The sequence below is a fragment of the Drosophila biarmipes genome, unplaced genomic scaffold (genome assembly GCF_025231255.1).
Source record: "Drosophila biarmipes strain raj3 unplaced genomic scaffold, RU_DBia_V1.1 ptg000007l, whole genome shotgun sequence".
Taxonomy (NCBI): domain Eukaryota; kingdom Metazoa; phylum Arthropoda; class Insecta; order Diptera; family Drosophilidae; genus Drosophila; species Drosophila biarmipes.
In genome coordinates this window covers 4287678-4308763 of record NW_026114528.1, presented here as the reverse complement: position 1 = coordinate 4308763, position 21086 = coordinate 4287678, and the positions used below count along the sequence as shown (strand labels likewise).

The window sequence follows — 21086 nt, the reverse complement described above, 5'->3', positions numbered from 1 at the left end:
TGATGCATGTGACGCGGCTGGGGCCGCTCCGCTGCCGAGGTGTGGCACTTCCCTTCCGGTTCAAAGTTTATGGCAGTCCGTGGCTCCTGTTTTACCCACTTGTCCTTTACGCACAGCTGAAAACTGACTTTCTGCTTATTGCTGCCATCCCGCTAGTGCTCGTGATGCATATGGCACGCCTGTGCGCCACTCCGCTGCCAAGATGTGGTACTTCCTTGCTAGTTCAGCTTTTGGCAGATTACAAAGGCCGGGTGGAGTTTCTTTATTCACTTCTGCAGACGGAACGGACTTAGATTGCGGCTCAGAGTTTAAGGCATAGAAAAAAAATTTAAAAAACCGCATTGCCGTCTTACATGTAAAAATTATTGGGATTTTGCGATACCATGTTTTTTCATAAATTAAACCGATTTGTCTGACAACACAAGAAAGTTGACTATTGTTCAGTTGTGGCGCCGTGCCGAAAATGCTCTATACGGCTATCGTAGTAAGAGGGGCTCTTGGGGGAGTTAAACGACTGAAGTTCTCAATAGACAGAAAATAATAGGGTGAAGATATTGTATTATTTCACGCCTTTAAGAAATCTTGAAATCCATAGTAAATCTCTTTCCTTTTCTCACAAATAATGTAAGTACCAAAAGGTAAGTGGTTGTTGATCTACGGTTGACACGGAGACATAACTGACCTGCAGAGGTGCTGCGAGTGGAAAGTAACTTCTATAAATACTGGCTTCCACTTGCTACCCGTCTTGTTAAGATCGAATCGAGAAACTGTAAAAATTGTAAAGATAAATAATTTGTGAAGTTGTTTGCAGAGGGCATCTCCCCAATATTTAAACACGCATCCGGGAGTTTTATTTTATTTAAGGTAGGCCAGAATATTACAATACGTGTAAGAATGAGGTCGTTTGAAAAAATGTATCAAAAAGAGCGGCACTCGCCTTATCAGCTGTTTTTAGAAGACAGCGAGGAAGGATAATTGGTAGATTTACTGTAGAAAAACTTATTAAACTTTATGTTTTTTTAAACACAGAGTGTTAAGCCAGTAACTAGTAGACCGAGCATTAAAGTAGCTAGAAGAAAGAGATTAATACAACGGTAAAGTTGAATTATCTGGATCCGGATGTACAATATAACGGAACACAAGAATTGAAAAACGAGTTTACTGTTCTATAAAAAACATTAATAGCATCATCCGTACTTTGGGATGAGTGGAAATCGGACACATCAAAACTTGATACACAACAATTTAACCGCTTAAAAAGTCAGCTTTACGAAAACAATTTAATCGCTTAGTTGAGTTCTCTAAATTTTCGTCCAACCCAGTAACAGTGTTTATTGAGACCTCGAAAGCTGGATTATATGGATCTTCGGATTAAGTATGAGGTGCTTCTTTACTTTTAACTAATTTGCAGTCCAAATTAGTTACAATCCACAGGATATGAGATAAGTCAAGCAAACATTCAATGAAATCATGTTAAGCTGAAGGAAGTAAGACATTGGTTTTTTCATCCGTGGGTCTCGTAATTTCATAAATATTAAAGTCTTCCAGAACTACAAAATGGTCCCTATTGGACAGCTGTTTTGAAATTGACTGTACAGCTAAAAATATAATTTAAATATTCCGTGTGGTGATATATATAAAACTAGCAGGAATCAATATCTTTACATATACGAATTATGTATTATTGGAACTCAATTGGGACTAAACCTCTTCGCCTGGACGGTCAATCATGCCTATAATTTTTTTTTTCGGTTTTATTCATTGAAGATGGCAGTCGGCAAAAATAGTGGTCTTTCCAAGTGTGACAAGAAGGGCGGTAAAAAGAAGGTAGTGGACCCCATTTCGCGCAAGGATTGGTACGATGTGAAAGCCCCGAATATGTTCCAAACCCGCTCATTCCGCAAGAAGACGTTTAAGACCGAAACGTGCTTTGCAACTTCCATGGCATGGATCTAACTACAGACAAGTACAGGTCAATGGTCAAAAAGTGGCAAACTCTTATTGAAGCGATTGTTGAAGCCAAGACTGTCGATGGTTATCTTCTGCGAGTGTTTTGCATTCGATTCACTTCCAAGGATCAGCAATCTCAGCGCAAAACATGCTATGCTCAACAGTCGCAGGTCCACAAGATTCGCGCTCGCATGACTGACATTATTACTAACGAAGTTAGTGGTGCTGATTTGAAGCAGCTTGTTAACAAACTGGCATTGGATTCTTTTCAAAAGATATTGAAAAAAGCTACCAGTGATCTATCTATTACATGATGTTTACATTCGTAAAGTCAAGATATTGATATAGCTCTTGGAGTTGCATGGTGATGGTGGCGGCAAAACTGTCGATGTCGTCGTTTCCACCGAAGGAGTAAGCCGTCTTAAGTGAATAAAATGCACATTTTTTAATGTATTTGCATTCAAAGATTTCCTTTATGATCATTGTAAAGAGCTCGTTTGGAATACAGATCTCAGAAGAAGTGTCCTTAGCATAGGTTAAATTAAATTTTCAACGGTAATATTTTTGGCCTTTTTTATTTTGTTATAGTCCAACACCTCAGAGGCCATTTACCGGAGGAAAGCCAAGAAAGATTTTGGTGCAGCTGACTGTGTTTCTGCAGAGCCGGTAGAATATGCTCAGTATTAACTGAATATGTCATGAAGTTTAATGAAGGCGGAACTAGTAATTGCTGACGATGCAGAGTGCAGTTAGGCTGCTGATCCTAGCCACGTTTTCGCATTTGTTGTGGTCGATAAAGCTTTCCGGGGGTTGCGGGATATTCTCTTAATTTCAGCCTATAAGAATTCTTTAGTTTGGCGCATAAAAGATCTCCACTCGTGCGCTTTTCAGACAAAGGTTACAGCAATATAATAAATAATGAACCTTACTATCACTAGTTCACACACTTGATATGAGCCATCTTTTCAGTTTGACAACACGTCAGTTTTTCTGGTCAGCTCTGATTAATTCATGGCCTTATTGAATATAGAAGACAAAAGTATCCAGAGATTATAAAGTTCGAAAATGTTAAGCACCCAGTCAACAGTAAGGGAAGAGGACTAACTCTGTACGATTTAGATTTCGATTAAGAAACAAAAATATAAAGAGTGCAAGAGAGCGATAAGGTTAGTTGATACGCATGCAAAGACAAAAAAAAAAAAAAAACAAGAAAGGAAGTAAACTTTGGCACCGTGTAAAATTTTAATGGATTGTTGCTGACTTCATTCGTTTTTTTAGACAAATTTTTTTACATCTATATGTTGTGGGAGATGTGGGATTTTTCTAAAATTGAATTCGAACTTCTTAAAAATTAAAAAAATTATATTCCCAATATTAAAAGATATTATGTGAAAAAGCCTTAAATCTATAAATTGTATTATATAATTTTTTCACCAATTTTCCGATAGTTCCTACGACAGCTCCGATTTTGATCAAATTTAATTCAAAATTCAGAACTAATTGAAAAATGTTATTACCAAGCTTAAAGTTTTCCAAGTTAAAGAACACCAAAGATATAATGTTGTGATGGTGGTGATGATCAAGATGATTCTTATAAATGGTAACAATATCGTTAACAACTCCCTTTTAAACGGTTCATTTTTAATAATATTTAATGGAACCAAACAAAACTAATCATTTCTCATATACCTATTTGAAAAAACAAACTCTTAATTACATAACTACGAACCACATGATGTTAAGCTTTGTTTATCATATAATGATATAGCGTCGGGATTTAACTTACAGTCGGATATTGATTGTTTTCATGGATGTTGTGAGTACAACGTTTTAAAATTGAACTGCCTTAAATGCAACGTTATGACTTTTATAGGGGTACTCCTACGTTTATCAGTTACTTTCTTAAAAATACGCCAGTTGACCGTATATAGTCAGTTAACGATTTAGGTGTTCTTCTGGACCCTAAACTTAAATTTGACTGCCACATTATGTCCACTGTTAATAAGTGTTCTTGGGTTTCTAAAGCGTTGGTCAAAAAAATTTGATGACCCTTATACGACCAAATTATTATTTACCTTCCTTGTACGTCCTATTTTGGAATATTGTTCGTCGGTTTGGAGTCCACAATATCAAGTGCACATCGACCGTATTGAGTCGGTACAAAAAAAAATTCTCTAATTTGTTCTGCGTAGTTTGAACTGGGATCAAAACGTAAGGCTTCGATCGTTTCTATGACAGCTATATGATATAGTAGTTTTAATAAAATTTAATTCAAAATTCAGAACTAAATAAAAAATGTTATTTCCAAGCGTAGTAGGTTAAAATTTTAAAAACACCGAAGCTATAATTTTTCAATATTATTTTACCACTAATTTTCCGATTGTTCCTATGGGGGCTATATGATATAGTCGTCCGATTTTGATAAAATTTTATTCGAAATTCAGAACTAATTTAAAAATGTTACATCCAAGCTTAGAAATGTATATGTTAAAAAACACCAAAGATATAATTTTTTTTAATTATTTCCCCGATAGTTCCTATGGGGGCTATAAGATATAGTTGTCCGATCCGGCTGGTTCCGACTTATATACTATCTGCAATAGAAAGAAGACTTTTGGGAAACTTTCAGCCCGAAAGCTTTAAAACTGGGAGACTAGTTTGCGTAGAAACGGACGGACAGACGGACGGACAGACGGACGGACAGACGGACGGACAGACGGACATGGCTAGATCGACTCGTCTTGTGACGCTGATCAAGAATATATATACATTATGGGATCGGAAACGTATCCTTCACTGCGTTGCAAACTTCTGACTGAAATTTTTATACCCTCTGCAAGGGTATAAAAATTGCGTTGCAAACATCTGACTGAAATCAGAAATATTGGAGCTATAATAAATATAGAAAATGGGGTCTTGGAACATAAAATGAAAAAAGGAATATTTAAAATATTGTAATAATAAAGAAAAAAAAAAAGAATTTATTAAAAAACAAATTTGGTTATAAGCGAAAACAAAGATTCTTTCACCGACGTAGAAAAATCATTTGAAATGTAAAAATTTCAAGCACACCGTCGTTAAATTATTCGACAAAAAATCGATAAATGATATTAGACGGACTAAAGAAAAAATAGTTCAAAAGAGCATTCAAAGAAAAATACGAAAATTCCTTTGAGAACAAACATACGAAAGTTGTCCGATAAGTTCTTAGCCTCATTCTAAGTACTATAACTTATCGGACTGTCCTCGTTAAGGGGGGTAATAAATCGTAAATTAAGAGTCGTCATTGACTAAAAAAAATATAATATAAGTTCCATACCTGAAAGGTAATTAATGCAACACCAATCAGTAATTCTATCTAATTTGGGAAAAACAAGATATTTTTTTTCCGATGTAAAAAAACATATTTTTCAATAAATAATGGAAAGTACAAATTTTAAAAGACTACATCCTAAGAGAAAAAACAGGGAAAACATTTCATGTTTACATGGACGACAATTTAATATTCTCAAGTTCTATTGAACAATATTATGAAGACTTAAATAAAATTATTAATATATTTTAAGGGCAAACACGAAAATCATTTTAGAAAAATCAAAGTTTTTTAAACGCGAAACCAGTTCCTAGGCCCTATGGGGTATTACAGAAAATTTGTTTTAAATTACACCTTTTAGCCAAACATTAACAAAATTCTTGGACGTCAAAGTGGCAAAATTTCAAAAAGAATGTCAACAAAAATGTTAGTTCAGGTAGATGACCCAGCTATTATCTTTTAACGAGCTAAAAGAAAGTATCATTGCTCAAGTAGAACTAGTTCAACCGGACAACAACTAGGACAACTAGGACAACAATACAAACAAGAAGTAAACTTCAGCAAGCCGAATCTATATGAAATAAACAACGTTAGTAACACCATGTGACATTTTAAAGATTGTTAATGGCTTCAGTGATATTAAAAAAACTATTCCCTTTTTTCCTGACTGTGTCTTTGATAGCTATATGTTAGGGTCGTGCGATTTTTATTAATTTTAATTCGAAATTCTTAATAGTATAAAAAATTATATTCTTAATATAATAGGATAATATGTCATAAAACATCGTAGCTATAATTTGTTTCATTTTATTTTCCAACCAATTTTCCGATCTTTCCTATGACAGCTATTTGATATAGTCGTCCAATTTTGATGAAATGTAATTATAAATTAACAACTAATTAAAAAACGTTATTTTTAAGCGAAACAATCTTTAGTGTTTTCCAACATATAACCTCATACGCTTGGAAATAACATTTTTTAATTAGTTGTCAATTTTTTTATTAAATTTTATTAAAAGATCAGAAAATGGGTGGGAAAATAATATGAAACAAGTTATATATTCCGTTTTTTTGTTTTGACATATTATCTTATAATGTTGGGAATATCATTTTTTATATTTTTAAGAACATAAAAAACAAGTCCGAGGGGCAGGCTCATTGAGAAGATCAGGTTTCCGAAAGGGTAAAACGCACAAGTATATCTGTAACTTAAACTCGAAATAAAAAGTCAGAAATTTATTTTGTAGCATAATAATACATTTATTCAATTATTTTGGTATTGCTTACATGACTTGCGACTTGCGTAGAAGACGAATGCGGACCTTTCCGATGTTAATTCAGGATTACAACATGTAAAGTGTTCACCATAGCTTGTAGTTTTCAGATCATGTCCACCCTGATTCCTGAACATAGTTTTTTTTTAGGAGGTATTGAAAGTGCCGACCAATTATCTGTCCTTTAAATTGTTCGATGAATTGGTCGAATTCCATTTTTTTAATCTTTTTATCTTGTAGCTCCTTACACATTTGTATCAAATAAGTATGATAATTATATAAACACAATATCCTTGTTAAGACCTTAAAAATGGGAGAAATGTCATGGGTCATCCATAACTTTTGGAATGAAATAATAAATCAATTAATAATAAGGATAAGAAGAAAGAAAGTTAACTTATTTTAGTAGATGTTATGTGGGCGGCAGATAGATTTAAGGGTTTCATCCTTTTATGGGCGTTAGAGTGGGCACGACACATATTAATGAGACATAGGTATTGATGTTACAAACACATTTCAGTTACAATTTTGTTTCTATCATAAAAACTGTAGGCGCTGCAAATTTTCGTGGATTGTGGGCGTTAAAAAGGGCGTGACACCCCCTAGGTATCTGCATGCCAAGTATGAATATTCCAGCTCTTATCTCAGAGATCTCAGCGTTCACACGGACCGACGGACAGACGGACATGGCTACATCGACTCGGCTAGTGATCCTGATCAAGAATATATACTTTATGGGGTCGGAAACGCTTTTACATACATTCCGACGAATCTAGTATACCCTTTTACTCTACGAGTAACGGGTTTAAAAACACCAAAGCCATAATTAGTTTCATATTATTTTCCCACTCATTTACCGAGCTACAGTTGCGTGCAAGTCTGAGTACATGTTTTTAACTATTGATTTTGGAAACAGATAAAAAAGTTATTGGTAAAGTAAATGAGCCCAAATTTTTTGTGTTTATTCTTTGAATATTTATTACCAAGTCCTTATACAAAACATAACAAAATAAACTAATAGGTTTCATTAGAAATAAAAAACAAAATAAACTCGTATGTACTCAGCTATGCTCTATTTGAATTTTTCAACAAACGCTTATTTTTTTATACTTGGTCCAAAGACCCTTATTTCTAGTTACGCTATTTATTCAATTTGACATACTTTCTACCAATTTTTTTTTTTTAATTTCTCTTGTTGAACTCGTTGCCACAACTCGTGCTGGTTTTCTGGTACCGATTCGTAGAGTCCCAATTGTCCTTTCACTATCGACCACAAGTTTTCGATAGGATTGAGATCAGGACTCTGTGCTGGCCACATTAACTTAAAATGTTGTTTTGTGATCCATTCTTTTACGATTTTTGAAGTGTGTTTTGAATCCCCATCTGGCTGGAATGTGATGACACTCTCTTTATATGCACATTTGGCAACAAAATCGCAAAGATGGGTGTGCAGAATATCAAGATAGTTTTCCTTCTTGATAATTCCATCTATTTTCTAAATTGGTCCAACGCTCCACCAAGTAAAACAGCTCCAGACCATGACACTTACTCCTCCATGTTTCACGGTTTCTTGTGCGTAGCGTTTCTGCAAAGACTCTTCAGGCTTCCACCAGCAGTATTTTTTACCATCCACCTGAATCCAGTTTCCAATTTTGATGCCTCCTCGCAAATTTTAATAGCGCTTTTATATTTTTGTCGGACAAGGCCGGCTTCTTCTTTTTCACTTCTAAGGCGTATCCAATGCGCATAAGTGCTCGGAACGCTGTTCACTGGCTGTCGGGCTTGTCATGTATGGCTGCGGATCTTTGGGTCTCCATTTTTTTTCATTTTTAATTTTTTGGATCATAAGCCTTGCATCAGTTAAAATTCGACGTGGACAACTTCTCTGTACCTGCGGCTGTTTTGCACACAAATGACTGCTGATTGGCTGATTTTTAACTTTTAGGATATTGTTCGTGCCTTGCAACGCAGTGAAGGAAACGTTTCCGACACCATAAAGTATATATATTCTTGATGAGCGTCACTAGACGAGTCGATCTAGCCATGTCCGTCCGCCTGTCCGCTTCTACGCAAACTAGTCTCTCAGTTGTAAAGCTATCGGGCTGAAACTTTCCCAAAAGTCTTCTTTCTATTGCAGGTAGTACATTAGTCGGAACCAGCCGGATCGGACAACGATATCATATAGCTCCCATAAAAACTATCGGGGAGCTAGGAAATAACATTTTTTAAATAGTTCAGAATTTTGAATTAAATTTTATCAAAATCGGACTACTATATAATATAGCTGCCATATGAACGAAAGGAAAATAAGTGGTAAAATAATATGAAAAATTTTATCTTCGGTGTTTTTTAACATATAACCTTCTAAGCTTGGAAATAACATTTTTTATTTAGTTTGGAGTTTCAAATTAGATTTGATCAAAATCGGACTACTATATCATATAGCTGCCATAGAAACTGTCGGAAAATTAGTCGGAAAATATGAAAAAATTGGGTAGCAATGAAATCACTATACCCACTGCAAGGATATAAAAATTGGAGGATACAGCAAATGGGGTCTTGGAACATAAAACGAAAACAGAAAAGTTAAAATATTGTAACAATAAGAAAAAAAAGAATTTTTAAAAAAAATTGGTTATTATTGGGATTCGAATATCCTGAGACTGCCGACGTAGAAAAATCGTTTGAAATGTAACAATTTCAAGCTTACCGTCGTTAAATTATCCGACAAATTGATAATCAATAAATCGATAAATGATATTGGTATTCATTAATTAGACGGACTAAAGAAAAACATAGTTCAAAGAAAAACATAGTTTATTTGTGATCGACTTCGTGAATAGCGACATCAGTAGAATGTTAACACAAGATTGAAGAAGAATTATAAGGCCTAGCCAAAGCCCTTACAATTCCAGCACGACTTCTGGTAGTCCCAAAGAAAAGGGAAAATCAAGACGAAAGCTGTAAATTAGGAGCCGTCATTGACTTAAAAAATGTAATTACCATACCTGAAAGGTACTTAATGCAACACCAATCAGTAATTCTATGTAATTTGGAAAAAAACAAGATATTTTCTATCTAATTTGGGAAAAACAAGATATTTTTCAACAATAGATTTAAAATCCGATGTAAAAAAACATATTTTTCAATAAATAATGGAAAGTACAAATTTTAAAGGACTACATCCTAAGAGAAAAAACAGGGAAAACATGTCATGTTTACATGGACGACATTATAATATTCTCAAGTTCTATTGAACAATATTATGAAGACTTAAATAAAATTATTAATATATTTTAAGGGCAAACACGAAAATCTCTTTAGAAAAATCAAAGTTTTTTAAACGCGAAACCAGTTCCTAGGCCCTATGGGGTATTACAGAAAATTTGTTTTAAATTACACCTTTTAGCCAAACATTAACAAAATATCTTGGACGTCAAAATGGCAAAATTTCAAAAAGAATGTCAACAAAAATGTTAATTCAGGTAGATGACCCAGCTATTATCTTTTAACGACCTAAAAGAAAGTATCATTGCTCAAGTAGAACTAGTTCAACCGGACAACAATACAAACAAGAAGTAAACTTCAGCAAGCCGAATCTATATGAAATAAACAACGTTAGTAACACCATGTGACATTTTAAATATTGTTAATGGCTTCAGTGATATTAAAAAAAACAATTTCCTTTTTTACCCTGACCGTGTCTTTGACAGCTATATGTTAGAGTCGTACGATTTTTAATAATTTTAATTCAAAATTCATTATAATAAAAAAATATATTCTTAGTATTATAGGATTATATGTCATATAACACCGAAGCTATAATTTTTTTCATTTTTTTGCCAACCAATTTTCCTATCTTTCCTATGACAGCTATTTGATATAGTCGTCCATTTTTATAAAATTTAATACCTTATTCACAACTAATTAAAAAATGTTATTTTTAACCGAAGAAAATTATTTAACATAAAACAGTTTAAGCAACAATTGCTATTAGCAACGGGGAACTATACAATATGAGCCGTTCTTTTACAAACCGAACGGATCTGGCAAGAAAAAAAATTCGTATTTTTATTTCGCCCAAAACTTTTCGGAAATAAGTAAACAAGAGTATCAGGATTTAACAAAAAAAAAGTATTTTTTAAACTAAAATTTGTTTAAGTTTGTTAAAAAAAATCCATGTCTTTTGCATAAAATCCTCTAAAACCTCTCCTGTTAAAAAAATTGCACCACAAAAAATTTTTTTGTTTTAATTTTAAAATATGTCAATTTCGTCACCCTTCAATATTTTCAGCAGCCATCTCTCTCGCTGTCATTAGAACCTTACGGCGTATGTACTCGTATCTCTGAGTTATTTAACAATCTGTTGATAAAAAGAGTATTTATTTTACCAATAGTAAATTATTAATTTAAGTTTATTTAATTTGTTTTTATAGGTTTTTTCCTAAATATATTTACTACATTTATTATTTTAACTTAAGTCGATTTTTCTTGCAAGGAACAGTACTTAGCTGTAGATAGTTTTTTTTTTTATAAAGCAGTGAAAGGATAAAGTGCCTTTAGGAGTCATCGTTTTTATACCCTTGAAGAGGGTATAATGATTTTAGTCAGAACTTTGCAAAATTCTTGATCAGAATCACTAGACGAGTCGACCTAGCCAAATCCGTCTGGCCGTCCGTTTCTACGTCAACTAGTCTCTCAGTTTTAAAGCTATTGGGCTAAAACTTTTCCAAAAGTCTTCTTTCTTTGCTGGTAGTATATTAGTCGAAACCAGCCGCGTCGGACAACTATATCTTATAGCTCCTATAGGAATTATCATAAAAAATTTTTTTTAATTAAATCTTTAGTGTTTTCCAACATATAACCTCATACGCTTGGAAATAACATTTTTTAATTAGTTGTCAATTTTTTTATTAAATTTTCTTAAAAGATCAGAAAATGGGTGGGAAAATAATATGAAACAAATTATAGATTCCGTATTTTTATTTTGAATTTATCTTATAATGTTGGGAATATCATTTTTTATATTTTTAAGAACATATAAAACAAGTCCGAGGGGCAGGCTCATTGAGAAGATCAGGTTTCCGAAAGGGTAAAACGCACAAGTATATCTGTAATTTAAACTCGAAATAAAAATTAAAAAATAAAAATAATAAAAAATAAATAATAATACATTTATTCAATTATTTTGGTATTGCTTACATGACTTGCGACTTGCGTAGTAGTTTTCAGATCATGTCCACCCTGATTCCTGAACATAGTTTTTGCTTTTAGGAGGTATTGAAAGTGCCGACCAATTATCTGTCCTTTAAATTGTTCGATGAATCGGTCGAGTTCCTCATGAATTCCATTTTTTTAATCTTTTTATCTTGTAGCTCCTTACACATTTGTATCAAATAAGTATGATAATTATATAAACACAATATCCTTGTTAAGACCTGAAAAATGGGAGAAATGTCATGGGTCATCCATAACTTTTGGAATGAAATAATAAATCAATTAATAATAAGGATAAGAAGAAAGAAAGTTAACTTATTTTAGTAGATGTTATGTGGGCGGCAGATAGATTTAAGCGTTTTATCCTTTTATGGGCGTTAGAGTGGGCACGACACATATTAATGAGACATAGGTATTGATGTGACAAACACATTTCAGTTACAATTTTGTTTCTATCATAAAAACTGTAGGCGCTGCAAATTTTCGTGGATTGTGGGCGTTAAAAAGGGCGTTACACCCCTCAGAGATCTCAGCGTTCACACGGACCGACGGACAGACGGACATGGCTACATCGACTCGGCTAGTGATCCTGATCAAGAATATATACTTTATGGGGTCGGAAACGCTTTTACATACATTCCGACGAATCTAGTATACCCTTTTACTCTACGAGTAACGGGTTTAAAAACACCAAAGCCATAATTAGTTTCATATTATTTTCCCACTCATTTACCGAGCTACAGTTGCGTGCAAGTCTGAGTACATGTTTTTAACTATTGATTTTGGAAACAGATAAAAAAGTTATTGGTAAAGTAAATGAGCCCAAATTTTTTGTGTTTATTCTTTGAATATTTATTACCAAGTCCTTATACAAAACATAACAAAATAAACTAATAGGTTTCATTAGAAATAAAAAACAAAATAAACTCGTATGTACTCAGCTATGCTCTATTTGAATTTTTCAACAAACGCTTATTTTTTTATACTTGGTCCAAAGACCCTTATTTCTAGTTACGCTATTTATTCAATTTGACATACTTTCTACCAATTTTTTTTTTTTAATTTCTCTTGTTGAACTCGTTGCCACAACTCGTGCTGGTTTTCTGGTACCGATTCGTAGAGTCCCAATTGTCCTTTCACTATCGACCACAAGTTTTCGATAGGATTGAGATCAGGACTCTGTGCTGGCCACATTAACTTAAAATGTTGTTTTGTGATCCATTCTTTTACGATTTTTGAAGTGTGTTTTGAATCCCCATCTGGCTGGAATGTGATGACACTCTCTTTATATGCACATTTGGCAACAAAATCGCAAAGATGGGTGTGCAGAATATCAAGATAGTTTTCCTTCTTGATAATTCCATCTATTTTCTAAATTGGTCCAACGCTCCACCAAGTAAAACAGCTCCAGACCATGACACTTACTCCTCCATGTTTCACGGTTTCTTGTGCGTAGCGTTTCTGCAAAGACTCTTCAGGCTTCCACCAGCAGTATTTTTTACCATCCACCTGAATCCAGTTTCCAATTTTGATGCCTCCTCGCAAATTTTAATAGCGCTTTTATATTTTTGTCGGACAAGGCCGGCTTCTTCTTTTTCACTTCTAAGGCGTATCCAATGAGCATAAGTGCTCGGAACGCTGTTCACTGGCTGTCGGGCTTGTCATGTATGGCTGCAGATCTTTGGGTCTCCATTTTTTTTCATTTTTAATTTTTTGGATCATAAGCCTTGCATCAGTTAAAATTCGACGTGGACCACTTCTCTGTACCTTGGGTACCGCGTTGCGCCTGTTTTGCACACAAATGACTGCTGATTGGCTGATTTTAACTTTTAGGATATTGTTAGTGCCTTGCAACGCAGTGAAGGAAACGTTTCCGACACCATAAAGTATATATATTCTTGATGAGCGTCACTAGACGAGTCGATCTAGCCATGTCCGTCCGCCTGTCCGCTTCTACGCAAACTAGTCTCTCAGTTGTAAAGCTATCGGGCTGAAACTTTCCCAAAAGTCTTCTTTCTATTGCAGGTAGTACATTAGTCGGAACCAGCCGGATCGGACAACGATATCATATAGCTCCCATAAAAACTATCGGGGAGCTAGGAAATAACATTTTTTAAATAGTTCAGAATTTCGAATTAAATTGTATCAAAATCGGACTACTATATCATATAGCTGCCATATGAACGATCGGAAAATAAGTGGTAAAATACTATGAAAAAATTATATCTTTGTTGTTTTTTAACATATAACCTTCTAAGCTTGGAAATAACATTTTTTATTTAGTTTGGAGTTTCAAATTAAATTTGATCAAAATCGGACTACTATATCATATAGCTGCCATAGAAACTGTCGAAAAATTATTCGGAAAATATGAAAAAATGGCATAGCAAACTTCTGACTGAAATCACTATACCCACTGCAAGGATATAAAAATAGGAGGATACGGCACCGATTCGTGAATAGCGACATCAGTAGAATGTTAACAGAAGATTGAAGAAGAATTATAAGGCCTAGCCAAAGCCCTTACAATTCCAGCACGACTTCTGGTAGTCCCAAAGAAAAGGGAAAATCATGACGGAAGCTGTAAATTAGGAGCCGTCATTGACTAAAAAAATGTAATTACCATACCTGAAAGGTACTTAATGCAACACCAATCAGTAATTCTATGTAATTTGGAAAAAAACAAGATATTTTCTATCTAATTTGGGAAAAACAAGATATTTTTCAACAATAGATTTAAAATCCGATGTAAAAAAACATATTTTTCAATAAATAATGGAAAGTACAAATTTTAAAGGACTACATCCTAAGAGAAAAAACAGGGAAAACATGTCATGTTTACATGGACGACATTATAATATTCTCAAGTTCTATTGAACAATATTATGAAGACTTAAATAAAATTATTAATATATTTTAAGGGCAAACACGAAAATCTCTTTAGAAAAATCAAAGTTTTTTAAACGCGAAACCAGTTCCTAGGCCCTATGGGGTATTACAGAAAATTTGTTTTAAATTACACCTTTTAGCCAAACATTAACAAAATTCTTGGACGTCAAAGTGGCAAAATTTCAAAAAGAATGTCAACAAAAATGTTAGTTCAGGTAGATGACCCAGCTATTATCTTTTAACGAGCTAAAAGAAAGTATCATTGCTCAAGTAGAACTAGTTCAACCGGACAACAACTAGGACAACTAGGACAACAATACAAACAAGAAGTAAACTTCAGCAAGCCGAATCTATATGAAATAAACAACGTTAGTAACACCATGTGACATTTTAAAGATTGTTAATGGCTTCAGTGATATTAAAAAAACTATTCCCTTTTTTCCTGACTGTGTCTTTGATAGCTATATGTTAGGGTCGTGCGATTTTTATTAATTTTAATTCGAAATTCTTAATAGTATAAAAAATTATATTCTTAATATAATAGGATAATATGTCATAAAACATCGTAGCTATAATTTGTTTCATTTTATTTTCCAACCAATTTTCCTATCTTTCCTATGACAGCTATTTGATATAGTCGTCCAATTTTGATGAAATGTAATTATAAATTAACAACTAATTAAAAAACGTTATTTTTAAGCGAAGAAAATTATTTAACATAAAACAATTGCTATTAACAACGGGGAACTATACAAACCGAACGGATCTGGCAAGAAAAAAAATTCGTATTTTTATTTCGCCCAAAACTTTTCGGAAATAAGTAAACAAGAGTATCAGGATTTAACAAAAAAAAGTATTTTTTAAACTAAAATTTTTTTAAGTTTGTAAAAAAAAAGCTAGTAGTAGTAGTAATCCGATTGATTCCATGTCTTTTGCATAAAATCCTCTAAAACCTCTCCTGTTAAAAAAATTGCACCACAAAAAATTCTTTTGTTTTAATTTTAAAATATGCCCCCATTCGTCACCCTTCAATATTTTCAGCGGCCATCTCTCTCGCTGTCATTAGAACCTTACGGCGTATGTACTCGTATCTCTGAGTTATTTAACAATCTGTTGATAAAAAGAGTATTTATTTTACCAATAGTAAATTATTAATTTAAGTTTATTTAATTTGTTTTTATAGGTTTTTTCCTTAATATATTTACTACATTTATTATTTTAACTTAAGTCGATTTTTCTTGCAAGGAACAGTACTTAGCTGTAGCTAGTTTTTTTTTTGTATAAAGCAGTGAAAGGATAAAGTGCCCTTAGGAGTCATCGTTTTTATACTCTTGAAGAGGGTATAATGATTTTAGTCAGAACTTTGCAAAATTCTTGATCAGAATCACTAGACGAGTCGACCTAGCCAAATCCGTCTGGCCGTCCGTTTCTACGTCAACTAGTCTCTCAGTTTTAAAGCTATTGGGCTAAAACTTTTCCAAAAGTCTTCTTTCTTTGCTGGTAGTATATTAGTCGGAACCAGCCGGGTCGGACAACTATATCTTATAGCTCCTATAGGAATTATCATAAAAAAATTTTTTTAATTAAATCTTTAGTGTTTTCCAACATATAACCTCATACGCTTGGAAATAACATTTTTTAATTAGTTATCAATTTTTTTTATTAAATTTTATTAAAAGATCAGAAAATGGGTGGGAAAATAATATGAAACAAGTTATAGATTCCGTATTTTTGTTTTGACATATTATCTTATAATGTTGGGAATATCATTTTTTATATTTTTAAGAACATAAAAAACAAGTCCGAGGGGCAGGCTCATTGAGAAGATCAGGTTTCCGAAAGGGTAAAACGCACAAGTATATCTGTAACTTAAACTCGAAATAAAAAGTAAGAAATTTAATTTGTAGCATAATAATACATATATTCAATTATTTTGATATTGCTTACATGACTTGCGACTTGCGTAGGAGACGAATTCGGACCTTTCCGATGTTAATTCAGGATTACAACATGTAAAGTGTTCACCATAGCTTGTAGTTTTCAGATCATGTCCACACTGATTCCTGAACATAGTTTTTGCTTTTAGGAGGTATTGAAAGTGCCTTCCAATTATCTGTCCTTTAAATTGTTCGATGAATCGGTCGAGTTCCTCATGAATTCCATTTTTTTAATCTTTTTATCTTGTAGCTCCTTACACATTTGTATCAAATAAGTATGATAATTATATAAACACAATATCCTTGTTAAGACCTGAAAAATGGGAGAAATGTGATGGGTCATCCATAACTTTTGGAATGAAATAATAAATCAATTAATAATAAGGATAAGAAGAAAGAAAGTTAACTTATTTTAGTAGATGTTATGTGGGCGGCAGATAGATTTAAGGGTTTCATCCTTTTATGGGCGTTAGAGTGGGCACGACACATATTAATGAGACATAGCTATTGATGTGACAAACACATTTCAGTTACAATTTTGTTTCTATCATAAAAGTATGAATATTCCAGCTCTTATCTCAGAGATCTCAGCGTTCACACGGACCGACGGACAGACGGACATGGCCAACATAACAAAATAAACTAATAGGTTTCATTAGAAATAGTTACGCTATTTATTTAATTTGGCATACTTTCTATCACAATTTTTTTTGATTTCTTTTGGAATAGCTCTCCATTCTTGTTGAACTCGTTGCCACAACTCGTGCTGGTTTTCTGCTACCGATTCGTAGAGTCCCAATCGTCCTTTCACTAGCGACCACATTAACTTAAAATGTTGTTTTGTGATCCATTCTTTTACGATTTTTGAAGTGTGTTTTGAATCCCCATCTTGCTGGAATGTGATGACACTCTCTTTATATGCACATTTGGCAACAAAATCGCAAAGATGGGTGTGCAGAATATCAAGATAGTTTTTCTTCTTGATAATTTCATCTATTTTCTAAATTGGTCCAACGCTCCACCAAGTAAAACAGCTCCAGACCATGACACTTACTTCTCCATGTTTCACGGTTTCTTGTGCGTAGCGTTTCTGCAAAGACTCTTCAGGCTTCCACGAGCAGTATTTTTTACCATCCACCTGGTATCGATGAAATTTAGATACATTAGACCATATAACTTTTTTCCAATCGTCCAGTTTCCAATTTTGATGCCTCCTCGCAAATTTTAATAGCGCTTTTATATTTTTGTCGGACAAGGCCGGCTTCTTCTTTTTCACTTCTAAGGCGTATCCAATGCGCATAAGTGCTCGGAACGCTGTTCACTCTCTGTCGGGCTTGTCATGTATGGCTGCAGATCTTTGGGTCTCCATTTTTTTTCATTTTTAATTTTTTGGATCATAAGCCTTGCATCAGTTAAAATTCGACGTGGACAACGTGGACAAATGACTGCTGATTGGCTGATTTTTAACTTTTAGGATATTGTTCGTGCCTTGCAACGCAGTGAAGGAAACGTTTCCGACACCATAAAGTATATATATTCTTGATGAGCGTCACTAGACGAGTCGATCTAGCCATGTCCGTCCGCCTGTCCGCTTCTACGCAAACTAGTCTCTCAGTTGTAAAGCTATCGGGCTGAAACTTTCCCAAAAGTCTTCTTTCTATTGCAGGTAGTACATTAGTCGGAACCAGCCGGATCGGACAACGATATCATATAGCTCCCATAAAAACTATAGGGGAGCTAGGAAATAACATATTTTAAATAGTTCAGAATTTCGAATTAAATTTTATCAAAATCGGACTAAATTATTTAACATAAAACAGTTTAAGCAACAATTGCTATTAGCAACGGGGAACTATACAATATGAGCCGTTCTTTTACAAACCGAACGGATCTGGCAAGAAAAAAAATTCGTATTTTTATTTCGCCCAAAACTTTTCGGAAATAAGTAAACAAGATTATCAGGATTTAACAAAAAAAAGTATTTTTTAAACTAAAATTTTTTTAAGTTTGTAAAAAAAAAGCTAGTAGTAGTAGTAATCCGATTGATTCCATGTCTTTTGCATAAAATCCTCTAAAACCTCTCCTGTTAAAAAAATTGCACCACAAAAAATTCTTTTGTTTTAATTTTAAAATATGCCCCCATTCGTCACCCTTCAATATTTTCAGCGGCCATCTCTCTCGCTGTCATTAGAACCTTACGGCGTATGTACTCGTATCTCTGAGTTATTTAACAATCTGTTGATAAAAAGAGTATTTATTTTACCAATAGTAAATTATTAATTTAAGTTTATTTAATTTGTTTTTATAGGTTTTTTCCTTAATATATTTACTACATTTATTATTTTAACTTAAGTCGATTTTTCTTGCAAGGAACAGTACTTAGCTGTAGCTAGTTTTTTTTTTTTGTATAAAGCAGTGAAAGGATAAAGTGCCTTTAGGAGTCATCGTTTTTATACCCTTGCAGATGGTATAATGATTTCAGTCAGAACTTTGCAAAATTCTTGATCAGAATCACTAAACGAGTCGACCTAGCCAAATCCGTCTGGCCGTCCGTTTCTACGTCAACTAGTCTCTCAGTTTTAAAGCTATTGGGCTAAAACTTTTCCAAAAGTCTTCTTTCTTTGCTGGTAGTATATTAGTCGGAACCAGCCGGGTCGGACAACTATATCTTATAGCTCCTATAGGAATCATCATAAAAAAATTTTTTAATTAAATCTTTAGTGTTTTCCAACATATAACCTCATACGCTTGGAAATAACATTTTTTAATTAGTTGTCAATTTTTTTTATTAAATTTTATTAAAAGATCAGAAAATGGGTGGGAAAATAATATGAAACAAGTTATAGATTCCGTATTTTTGTTTTGACATATTATTTTATAATGTTGGGAATATCATTTTTTATATTTTTAAGAACATAAAAAACAAGTCCGAGGGGCAGGCTCATTGAGAAGATCAGGTTTCCGAAAGGGTAAAACGCACAAGTATATCTGTAACTTAAACTCGAAATAAAAAGTCAGAAATTTAATTTGTAGCATAATAATACATATATTCAATTATTTTGATATTGCTTACATGACTTGCGACTTGCGTAGAAGACGAATTCGGACCTTTCCGATGTTAATTCAGGATTACAACATGTAAAGTGTTCACCATAGCTTGTAGTTTTCAGATCATGTCCACCCTGATTCCTGAACATAGTTTTTGCTTTTAGGAGGTATTGAAAGTGCCTTCCAATTATCTGTCCTTTAAATTGTTCGATGAATCGGTCGAGTTCCTCATGAATTCCATTTTTTTAATCTTTTTATCTGGTAGCTCCTTACACATTTGTATCAAATAAGTATGATAATTATATAAACACAATATCCTTGTTAAGACCTGAAAAATGGGAGAAATGTCATGGGTCATCCATAACTTTTGGAATGAAATAATAAATCAATTAATAATAAGGATAAGAAGAAAGAAAGTTAACTTATTTTAGTAGATGTTATGTGGGCGGCAGATAGATTTAAGCGTTTTATCCTTTTATGGGCGTTAGAGTGGGCACGACACATATTAATGAGACATAGGTATTGATGTGACAAACACATTTCAGTTACAATTTTGTTTCTATCATAAAAACTGTAGGCGCTGCAAATTTTCGTGGATTGTGGGCGTTAAAAAGGGCGTGACACCCCCTAGGTATCTGCATGCCAAGTATGAATATTCCAGCTCTTATCTCAGAGATCTCAGCGTTCACACGGACCGACGGACAGACGGACATGGCTACATCGACTCGGCTAGTGATCCTGATCAAGAATATATACTTTATGGGGTCGGAAACGCTTTTACATACATTCCGACGAATCTAGTATACCCTTTTACTCTACGAGTAACGGGTTTAAAAACACCAAAGCCATAATTAGTTTCATATTATTTTCCCACTCATTTACCGAGCTACAGTTGCGTGCAACTGAGTACATGTACATTTTAACTATTGATTTTGGAAACAGATAAAAAAGTTATTGGTAAAGTAAATGAGCCCAAATTTTTTGTGTTTATTCTTTGAATATTTATTACCAAGTCCTTATACAAAACATAACAAAATAAACTAATAGGTTTCATTAGAAATAAAAAACAAAATAAACTCGTATGTACTCAGCTATGCTCTATTTGAATTTTTCAACAAACGCTTATTTTTTTATACTTGGTCCAAAGACCCTTATTTCTAGTTACGCTATTTATTCAATTTGACATACTTTCTACCAAATTTTTTTTTAATTTCTCTTGTTGAACTCGTTGCCACTACTCGTGCTGGTTTTCTGGTACCGATTCGTAGAGTCCCAATTGTCCTTTCACTATCGACCTCAAGTTTTCGATAGGATTGAGATCAGGACTCTGTGCTGGCCACATTAACTTAAAATGTTGTTTTGTGATCCATTCTTTTACGATTTTTGAAGTGTGTTTTGAATCCCCATCTTGCTGGAATGTGATGACACTCTCTTTATATGCACATTTGGCAACAAAAG

At 33.6% G+C, this 21086-nt stretch overlaps 1 pseudogene; it reads left to right on the top strand.

Moving 5' to 3' along the window:
* Nucleotides 1-1767: 1767 nt before the first annotated feature.
* On the top strand, nucleotides 1768-2485 carry LOC108032879 (40S ribosomal protein S3a-like; annotated as a pseudogene).
* Nucleotides 2486-21086: the final 18601 nt, after the last annotated feature.